General features: G+C 51.0%; 2 long non-coding RNA genes across 3 annotated transcripts; one reads left to right on the top strand and one right to left on the bottom strand.

Annotated features, from left to right (window-relative positions):
• The first annotated feature begins 253 nt into the window (after window positions 1-253).
• On the top strand, window positions 254-4712 carry LOC120713883. Its single transcript, XR_005691313.1, has 3 exons — window positions 254-379; window positions 2662-2663; window positions 4658-4712. It is a non-coding gene; the product is annotated as an uncharacterized LOC120713883 (long non-coding RNA).
• A 2716-nt stretch (window positions 4713-7428) lies between these two features.
• On the bottom strand, window positions 7429-9778 carry LOC120711513. 2 transcript variants are annotated; one of them, XR_005690302.1, is made up of 4 exons: window positions 9210-9778; window positions 8973-9036; window positions 8782-8874; window positions 7429-7848 (listed from the first exon to the last, which is right to left on the bottom strand). It is a non-coding gene; the product is annotated as an uncharacterized LOC120711513 (long non-coding RNA). The 2 variants fall into 2 exon arrangements; XR_005690303.1 differs by having other exon boundaries at window positions 8782-8871.
• Window positions 9779-11120: the final 1342 nt, after the last annotated feature.

Here is an 11120-nt window from a genome sequence, read left to right as displayed (position 1 = left end):
CTGCTGTCAGTGTTGTCGCATTTCTTTTTTTTTACTTGTGTTTTTCTCTATACGAATAATATGATGATGGAATATTTTTCTTTCTTTGTGCCAAGATCCACCTCTGTGCTCTAGCCATTGTGGTTCCGGGGCCGGTGCCGCTTCTGTTGGTGTCTATCAATTTCAAAGTATAATGATCTTTTTTTCTGTGTTTATATTATTCTATTGTGCCTGTTCTCAGCTATAATATTTTCTTTTACTCCTCTGGCTGCTGCGACTATTTTCCCCTTCTGGCGATAGGCTCTGCAACGAATTTTGTTGTTATTTTAATCGTGTTGTATGCATGCGAATCTTATTTGCATCATATCATTGCCAGTCGTGTGCCCATTCTATGTAGTTTGTTTTTATCGGTACCCCAGGATTGGGGTACCCCGTCTTGCTGTGTCTAGGCAAGAAGAGCTTTATAGTTATCTTTAACTACGTCCAGCAGCCGAACCCCTGCGGTCCGGAAGCCCTGTTCACCCGACAACGGTCCCGGACCCGTCCTCTGGTTGGGAAAGGTCCGGGAGCTCCACGTGTTCCGGAAGAAGCAGGCGCTCAGCCCGAACAGCCGGAGGCTCCGGACCTCCCGTGGAGGTCCGGATCCCCGCGAAATCCCGAACCCCCTTTTTGGGGTCTCGGACCCCCGGTATCGTAACCAGACCCCTCGCCAAGGGAAGGAATCGACACTCCGCCTCGGGGTGGTCCAGAGCCGCCACGTGTCTGAAAGAACAGACACGTATATAAAGCCACTTGGTCTCCATATTAAGGTTCATCTACCACTGTATTCATTGCGGTAGGAGGACGTCCGCATTGATGTAGTAGAATCCGAGGCGATTCTTTAACCAGGGGGGCACTATTGATCGCGTATTACCAAGATGCATAGTGGGGCTGCTGGCGCCGCCCACGTCGCGCCTGTCAGTCTGCCATAACAGACGGATACGACGGCTCGGCTTCACCCATTATGACGCCTACATAATAGCCTCAACAGGTCACGCCGCAAGCTACGTTCCCCCAACGGGCACCTTGCTGACGGGACAAGAGAAGACCACCCTTTGTCAGAGGGTCAGCAGGGCATGGAAGCATATCAGAGGAAAGATTCATAACCACTGTAGCCATTTAAATACTCTGCGCAGTATGCTGCACAGTCATGTTGGGCCCACTTGTCGGGGGCCCAACGTCCTATGTATCCGCACCCCTTGATCTATAAAAGGGGCGCCCGCTAGAAGGAAAACTCAGGCTGGGTAAAAGCCAAGGCCCGGCAGAGGGTAGATTCATACACAACCAAGATCAATACCTCTCCCAGTGGATGTAGGGTATTACGCTCCGGCGGCCCGAACCACTCTAAATCGTGTGTTCTTGTGTGCTTGTCTCAGAGCTAGATCAGCCCAATCGCCTAGTACCTTCCCGAGTACTCCCTCTCTGGGAATAGGCGGGTGCGCTCCGCCACCCGGCAGTGGGTCCCCTAGAAATCCCACAACATTTGGCACCGTCCGTGGGGAGGTCAGGTGCTGGCTAGATCTTCAGGCTTCTGGGGCTGTGTTCATCCTCTGCAACAGCGAATGAGAAGATGAAGGAAGGCAGGGCGTCACCCACGCCACATGCCGTGGCACTAGGGCGCCAACGCCCACGGTACGGCGGCGCACGGCAGCGGCGTTTGTTGTGCGTCGCCACTGCGACACCTCAGAGCCGGCGCAGCAACGCACAGCGGAGGTGCCGCTGGGCGCTGCCGCCCCTACGTCGGCTCAAGGTTTTCTCTCAAGCAATGGCCATGCTTCCTCTGCGGCGGCATGGCGTCGGCTCAAGGCTTTCTCTCAACATGGAGCCTAGAGCCGACGGCCATCCCGGAGGAAGTTGGCCGTGTCATCGTACTGTCTCCGGCACCACCCGGGGTGCTTGGTACTGCTGCAGACAGGACCCCGCTAGGCGCGGGGGCCCCTGGCGCGAGCACCAAGGACAAGCCGGCGAACGACCGCCCTTCTCCACACTCCGTGCTCGTCCATACGAGCACACATTCTCCCACTGCGCCAGGCCGAAAAGCCAGTTCCTGCCGCAGCGAGTGGCGGGCGGGATGGCTCCCGGTGGCGGACGGCGGTGGCAGGGGGCCTCTTCCATTCAAAGCCAAAGAATTTGTCTCATGCTACCTAAGCATATGACAGCTCTTAGGCAAGGAGTAGCCCCCCGAGCTCCCGAGGTGATGCTGGATGATGCAGTTCAGGCACATCCAGGGCGCCTTCACCTCCGACGACCATGAAGAACCCAGGAATAGTGGTACCACTTCCAATCAGAGAAGGACATGCTGTATAGAATATAGCCGAAGGTTACTCCTAAAATAGGACTGAGGAAATTCCTCCTTTGTAATAACGTGGCGCCTACGTGTGAGTCCAGAGCGGTCAAGGCCCGACCTTGTAAACCCGACCTCTGGCCCTATCGCACAAACAGGCAAGCAACGGTCCGGAGCGGTAGAGGTCCGACCTCGTAATCCCAACCTCTGATATATACCGTGACAACCACAATAATAAAGGAGATTTTCTTTCTCAGTTTTATCTAGGCTCCACCTTGATTACATTTATTCGCCTTGGTTTAACTATTTCTTTCCTCTTAAGCAGAATCTTCCTTTTATTGCTAACAATCCAAGTTAAGTTGTTGGCTTGAGGCCAGGTGGGGACACCCCTTCAAGCTGGAAGGCAGTTCGGACCCCTAAGGACCTGTTCCGGAGAAGTAGTACTCGTATCCTGGGGTAGAGAAGCTCCACGTAGCTTAGCCTAGTAATGTACCATAAGTTTACGTACTTCACTACCCTGTTACAAAGTACTCTAGTATCCGAGACTGCTGTCTTTAGAGGTCCCGAGCTCCCTTCTAGTATAAGGCTTGGTTTCTCGCATCTTACTCTCAGATCCGGTGATATATTTCATCGGATCGTCAGCAATGACTCAAGTCCACTCCGGTGGCCCGCTCCGGCGGAGACCGCTCGCCACGGTCGACTCAAGTCCACTCCGGTGGCCCGCTCCGGCGGAGACCGCTCGCCACGGTCGACTCAAGTCCACCCCGGTGGCCCGCTCCGGCGGAGACCGCTCGCCACGGTCGACTCAAGTCCACTCCGGTGGCCCGCTCCGGCGGAGACCGCTCGCCACGGTCGACTCAAGTCCACTCCGGTGGCCCGCTCCGGCTGAGACCGCTCGCCACGGTCGACTCAAGTCCACTCCGGTGGCCCGCTCCGGCGGAGACTGCTCCCCACAGTCGCCAAGAGCCGGTTCCGGGAAGTGGTGCTTGCTCCCTGAGCGATCCGAGGTCCGTGTAGCCGCTTAGCTTGGTTCCGCACCCTAAGCATACACCTTCGTCGCCCTGCGGAGAGCGCTCTAGAACCTGAACCAGGCAACCGGTGTACCGGCCTCAGGGGTCCGGGGCACCCGCTCTTTGCATGAGCACACCGACGCAATCAAGTTTGTGTGGAAACACATCACGATAGTAGGACCCACCCGCGGGTTCGTACCTCTCCCGAGGTGGGCCCGGGGGCCACTGTCGGTACCCCAAGACTGGGGTACCCCCTCTTGCTGTGTCTAGGCAAGAAGAGCTTTGTAGTTATCTTTAACTACGTCCAGCAGCCGAACCCCTGCGGTCCGGAAGCCCTGTTCACCCGACAACGGTCCCGGACCCGTCCTCTGGTTGGGAAAGGTCCGGGAGCTCCACGTGTTCCGGAAGAAGCAAGCGCTCACCCCGAACAGCCGGAGGCTCCGAACCTCCCATGGAGGTCCGGATCCCCGCGAAATCCCGGACCCCCCTTTTTGGGGTCTCGGACCCCCGGTATAGTAACCGGACCCCTCGCCAAGGGAAGCAATCGACACTCCGCCTCGGGGTGGTCCGGAGCCGCCACGTGTCTGTAAGAACAGACACGTATATAAAGCCGTTTGGTCTCCATATTAAGGTTCACCTACCGCTGTATTCATTGCAGTAGGAGGACGTCCGCATTGATGTAGCAGAAGCCGAGGCGATTCTTTGACCAGGGGGCACTATTGATCACGTATTACCAAGATGCATAGTGGGGCTGCTGGCGCCGCCCACGCCGCGCCTGTCAGTCTGCCATAACAGACGGATACGACGGCTCGGCTTCACCCATTATGACGCCTACATAATAGCCTCAACAGGTCACGCCGCAAGCTACGTTCCCCCAACGGGCACCTTGCTGACGGGACAAGAGAAGACCACCCTTCGTCAGAGGGTCAGCAGGGCATGGAAGCATATCGGAGGAAAGATTCGTAACCACTGTAGCCATTTAAATACTCACCGCAGTATGCTGCACAGTCACATTGGGCCCACTTGTCGGGGCCCCAACATCCTATGTATCCGCACCCCTTGGTCTATAAAAGGGGGCGCCCGCTAGAAGGAAAACTCAGGCTGGGTAAAAGCCAAGGCCCGGCAGAGGGTAGATTCATACACAACCAAGATCAATACCTCTCCCAGTGGATGTAGGGTATTACGCTCCGGCGGCCCGAACCACTCTAAATCGTGTGTTCTTGTGTGCTTGTCTCAGAGCTAGATCAGCCCAATCGCCTAGTTACCTTCCCGAGTACTCCCTCTCTGGGAATAGGCGGATGCGCTCCGCCACCCGGCAGTGGGTCCCCTAGAAATCCCACAACAGTTTTCTTTCATTTTGTGATTGCTCTGGCTGATGCTCTTATCCTAACAGTACGAGGTGCTCTTTGTGGGTGTCTATATTTTGTTCCATTGCATGCGATCAGTTGTAAGGCCTTCGTTTTTGTCATTTTATTACTATAGTGATTAGTTTCAGCCTGCAATAGCTGTCGTGTTGGTAAATTATTGGCATGTGCTTCGCTCTTGCTGTTACTAGGTTCACAATTTAGTTTAACAATTTAGCACCGTGGCCTTCTTGCCTGGCAGAGTGCACATAGGTGGCAACAACATTGCACTGCCCGCTCAGGCAGCCCATCAACCAAAGCACTGTACAGTATATAACTGCACGAAACAGTATTGCCATACTACCATGGAGCAAGACCTGATTACCTTCTGTCACACTCACACAACAAACACATGTGCCCGTACTATTCCACACTTACCTTTCACAATTGATAAAATATGGACCCAATCTACCTCAGCTACACACAAGCTCACCATGGCCTCAAGCCCTCAACACATCGCCCTTAACTACATATAAATTTTCCCCAAACTTGCTCCAACACTGATGCTGAGGTAGAATCATCTTTGTCGTATTTGGCACCTCCTGCGTGCACTACAGCAAACGAGCGCATGCCACATGACCATATACACTCATCACCTGCAGGCGCGGCGTTAGCGCGCCAATTTTCCTAGTTCTCTACACCACTCGATCATTGTAGCAAGGATTAAAAACAGAGCACCGTATGTATGACACGCCTGCTGCTTCGCCCATGGTTAGTGAGCATTTCTTGCTCTGCCTTGATTAGCTGACTTTTATAATTTGGTTAACACACACACCGATCTTTTTTGATCTTTAGGCTAGTTGGTTATGTCTGTTGGCTGTTGCAGCTTCTAATAATAAAATATTTGCACGGATATTATTGACAATGTTTGAACTAATTCATGAGGGTTTTGATTTGCCTACAATTCGAAAGCCTAGTCAGTCCACAAGTCTGCTGTTTCTAAAATTGTATCCTTCCTGAAGAGGTTTTTTTTATCGAATACGCAAGAGAATTGCGCATCTTTGTATTAAGATAGAAGAAAGAGTTTTTACAGCGCGCTAGAGCGCACTCCATGCAATTTAGTTTTGTATTACACGTAACGAGAACAACAAAAAATGAGAGACTAGTGATAGTGAACTACTCTCCCCCGAGACAACCCAGTGTTGCTGCTCCTGCGGTGACCCAATTTTCGGCTTCAGCTTTTATCTTGGAGAGCAGTTGACTCTGTTGCAAGCACGCCATGCGGAAGATTCTTGCATTTCTATCTTTCCAAACTTCCCAAGTGACCAGTGCGAAGAGTGTGTCAAAACCTTTTATGTGTTCGTTTGCCCAAAGGAGGCGCACCTCCTCCCGGCGATCCTGGAGGGTTACTCCTGCTCTAGGATCAGGGCAAAGTTTGTCAAAATAAGCAAGAATGTTTACCCACAGTTGCTTGGTGAAGGAGCAATGTATGAAGAGGTGCTTGCATGTCTCCGGCTCCTGACCGCACAGCCGGCAATCAGCCACCGTCTCTGCGATCCCGTGCCTGTGCCGTCGGTCGTCGGCGGTCCAGTGTCTTCGCATGAACGCAAGCCAGAGAAAAAACTTAACCTTCAATGGGGCCCAAGTTTTCCAGATGAGCTTGTGACCGTGCAGGGTTGTCGAGCCTTGATGCAGCATCTTGTATGCTGATTTCGTTGTGTACTCTCCACTGGCGGTGCAACGCCAAACAAACTGATCAGAGACAGCATCTTGCAATTGTACTGATTCGAGTCTATGCCACAACTGCAGGTACTCCACGACAGCCTGAACTGCAAGGCCACCTTTGATTTCTTTAATCCATTTCTTTGCTGCGAGCGCTTGGGCGACTGTTTGCCTCTTTTTGACTCGCTTGGATACCGCCAGACACAGAGTGGGAGCCTCTTCCTAAAGAGGTTGGCTGGCACAGGATGCCGAAGCCACACACTTCACATCGTCTGACTATTAAACCTTTCACCGGTATCTCCAAGTCCAGGCATCTGAACTTTATGTAATCAACAAAATGAGAGCTCCAGGCTTGAAACTCACAAGAGAAGAAAAAAACGAGTGAAGAGGGGGTCGAAGCATATATATCCTGGTACAGATTTCGACAAAAGTGCAATTATATCTGGCTCAAGTTTTATCAATGGTCAGTTTCAAGGTTCGTTCACTCCTCGTCCAATGGAGGGAGTAAAAGATTCTTGCCAAATAGAAACTAGGCTGTGGACGTCAGTTCACATTAATGTTTGGACAGAACCGGACATGCCAGTCCGTGTCCACACCCCGGTCACCTTCAGAGGCTCAGAGCTCATGAACCACTAAACTATTAGTAGTACATTACATTACATTACATATGAGAATGTGTCCTTTTTCACATGTAAAAAAGATGCCTAACATACCCATCAATAGTGTTTGAAGTAAAGTCTACCTACACTACACCACAACACCGAAACAGGGACGGACGGTCCGTCGTTATAAGCCGTTATATCAATGGACGGTCCGTCGGTATAAACTTATACCTACGGACAGATCCCGTCGGCGCTAGTCCCATCAGTAAAAACTTTTACCGACGGACTCTACTTATACCGATAGACCAACCGTTCGAATAGCATTTACCGACGGACTGCATGTGACTAGTTATACCGACGGACAGTTTGATGTTAAAAATTTTATTACCGACTGACCATCCAACGCGATAATTTTAATTATAAAAAAATAAAAAATCCTTTAATTGTAATTTAATTAGTACAATGAGATCATTCATTGATAACAAGGTCTCAATATATTTCGAGACAACATTCAATTCCATGAGTTGTCCATACAACATAGTCATGTATTCCACATAATCAGACATATTCTTCATAGATGAATATATATATAGCAGCACATCATCCATACAAGCCATGAGTCAAGATAACAGCTAGCAGTTCATATATCTATAGTCTAGCTGCACAACCATTGGCATTTGTTCTACAAAAGACATCATATTCAGAGGTTCATCCTTCCACCAAAATCACAGCCCCAAAAGATCCACTGAAATCACCACAGCTTCCAAAAGATCATCTGAATTTCTGGCTTGATGTTGACAATTTTGCTACTTCCACTATATGTCAGCGTAGCAATAGCATGCTAGTTAACTAGCAGCGCCTAGTGGTTCCTGAAAATAAAGAACAATATGAAATAATAATCAGCCTGATACTAATTAATGAGTCAACAAATGAAGAAATAATCAAGATCCAACAATAGAGTTCAAGCTGCAGATAAATTGCTTAACAGTTTGGTTCAGTTTAGCAGGTTGAAATAGAGTACATCAATATCACTCTAGCAGCCAATGAGAATTTAGATAAATTGCTTGCAGAAGCCAACAGAAATAATCAACATGTTGTATCAGCCAACAGAAATAATCAAGCAATAGGTCAAAACTTTTATCAGTCCATCCTCCAAGAAGTTTGATATGAAGCAATCTAATGAGGAAACGAAGCTTTGTATAATTCTTGCATGTAGGGTACAACTCTTGACTATTTGCTTCTACCAACTTATGAATCTCTTGTAGTTCATCACTAGGCTGCTGAATAGAAGTGTTGTCTTCAAAATCCCCTCTATCATCTAATCCACAAGCTATTCCCATGATTCACATTAGAAGGGTTTGCTTCTCCATGTAAATTCAATGTTGTGTACCCTTTTACAAACCCATCACATATCAAGTGCTCGCGTACATCACTTGCATCTCTCCAAAATGAGTTAATACACTTTATGTAAGGGCATAATATTTTGCCTCCTACTGTAAATGCATAAGCTAAAAAACTGTTCACCCCTTGCAAATATGCCCTTGTGTGCCTACATGCAATTTATTAAGTTAAGTCACATATTAACTTGACACTACTTTCGCATCTGTGAAATAGTTGTGATGTACCTAGCCTCACTATTGATCCAAGTTTTATCCATCCGTCTTTATGGAGATCAAGCTACTTCCAAATTATATCTTTCAACACTAAACAATTGCACAACAGATAGCTCAACAATGTAACAAACAGTAAGCATAAAAGGCAATGCAACAAGCGGTAATAGGTACTAGAGAAAAAAAACTTACCTTAACACACAAGCTCCTTCACCTAATAACTCCTCAGCTACAAAGGTTGGCTACTATGAGTGTTGTAGATGCTCCAAAACGATGTGCAAGCTGCTGGCAATATTGTAGAGGCAACCCAATATAAGTGTACAAAAATTTAACAATGATAAAGAAAGATGGAAATTTGTAGTACATGGAATATTATATCTTACCTACAGAGCAAATCTTTTATGTTAATTTCTGTCCTGCAGAGTGAACACAGTCCTAAACAGTCTCCTGCTGAAGAGGAAATTTGTAAACTCCCAAAACTAAGTAGCAAAATTTGGTGCCTATTCTATAGATCTGTACTGTACTGACCTAAAGCAGTGTACTAGATTATCAAATAACATCGAATCTATTTCAAACAATTAATGTAGCATTTTATATAAAAAAGAACATAGCTTTATTACCTTAACTGGACTTCAGGAGGGCAGCAATGCTGCAGGTAGCTCCAGATAGCAGCATGGTTGGGGAGGCAGCGCTCAGTTGGGGGACAATGCCGAGAGCCTGATTTGGGGGGACAACACCGACAACCTGATTTGCATCTGGAATTGCAGGCACGGGATAGGGGCTCGATCCGTTGCGTCCGGAGCTCAGTTGGGGGATTTGGGCGGGATGCAGGCACGAGGACGGGGTGGACAGCGGCGAGGAGGGGGTTCTGAGGACGGGGCATGCTGCAGCGAGGAGGAGACGGGGCACACGCGTGCGTGAGGAGGAGGCAGGGTGGCGCTGTAGTGTGGTGGGCGGGTGGCGATGAGGAGGAGGTGCGCTGTGCGCGCAGACGAGTGGGCGAAGGCGGGCGGCGGCGAGGAGGTCCTGGTGGCGGCGCGGGCAGCCACGGGAAGGGCAGCCACGGCAGCGTATACAAGGACAGGCTGCGGGGAGGCGGCGGCGGCAGGACGGCCACCGTCGTCGCCGTGCTCTCCGCCACGCCGCGGCACCCGGGCTTCGTCGCCTTCGTCGGGGTCGTCGTGGCCCGGCCGGCAGCCGCCGCAGATGAGGGCGGGCGGCGGCGCTGGGTAGGGCGGGCGGCGGCGAGGAGGTCCTGGTGGCGGTGCGGGCGCGCGTGCGAGGTGGGCGGGTGGCGGCACTAGTTGTGTGCGGCGGGAGGCAGGAATCGGCTGAGGAGGTAGGGTTTTCTTCTTTCGTGTGTATGGCCAGATGGGCTAGAATTGGTGGGCGCGCGTGCACACGCAATATCAAAAGTTTAGAAATAACCGGCGCCAAAATGGATTTTACTTTTACCGACTGACGGTTCGATGTAGTACAAAGATTTGCCGACAGATCATTTACAGATAAATATGAATACATTTACCGACAGATAATGTATCTGTAAAACAAGAATCACCGACGGACCATTCATTGGTAAGTTTTACCTACGGATTGTCCATCGATAATATTGCACTTTTACCAACTGACTCCTGTCGTTAATTTGGTGTTGTGGTGTAGTGCTATCTACGGGCAGTACTCCAATGCCCCATCATCGCTGGTTTAAAATGCTCATCTCGGCTGGTGTGTGTGTGGGTGGTGGTGGTGGGCGGGGAGGGGGAGGCTGGATTTAGCTCGATGGTGATGGAGGGGACCATCACCGCCGGTTTTCGCCAGTTCCAAAACCGGCGGTGTTGCCTCCATCACAAAACAAAAAAAATAGGTTGTCGTCGCCGTGCTCCGTGCCTTCATCGTCCTGCTTCGCGCGCCACTGTTGCTCGGCTGCCGCTGTCGTGTGCTGGGGGCCGTGCTATATTCCGCATCCCGCACCGAGCACCGCAGCTCCGGATGTGGCCAGCACAACCTCCCCGAGCATCGCTGCTCCACACACGGCTCCACACTGTGGCCACGCGTGCTACTTCGTGCCGCCACCGTGTTGCTGTGGCCTCTCATCGAAGAGGGAGATAGGAGAGAGGAGAGGTGGAGGGGAGGCGGGCGAAGGGAGGGGAGCCGGCGGGAAGGGAGAGGTGGCAGACGAAGGGAGGGGAGCCGGCAGGAAGGGACAACCGGCGTGGTGGCGGCGGAGAAAGGGAGGTGCGTGTGGGAGTTGGCGGTGAGGGATGAGGAGGGGAGCCAGCTCCGCCCGACTGCGGCCACACGCACCTCTCCACATGGAAGGAGGCGCGGGGATAAGAGGGGTGGGGGAGGTAGGGAGCCAACAGGCATGGTGGATGAGGGGAACCAGCGACGACAGAGAATGGGAGGGGATCCGGAGGGAGAGAGGATGGGAGGGGATTGGAGTGAGAGAGGGGACCCAGGTAGAGAGAGAGGAACCGGTATAGGAAATGAGAGGAAGAGAAAAATAGGGGGGAATTGCATCACTGTCGACCGAC

This window comes from Panicum virgatum, chromosome 6K, assembly GCF_016808335.1.
Source record: "Panicum virgatum strain AP13 chromosome 6K, P.virgatum_v5, whole genome shotgun sequence".
Taxonomy (NCBI): Eukaryota; Viridiplantae; Streptophyta; class Magnoliopsida; order Poales; family Poaceae; genus Panicum; species Panicum virgatum.
This window is presented reverse-complemented; position numbering and strand designations above follow the sequence as displayed.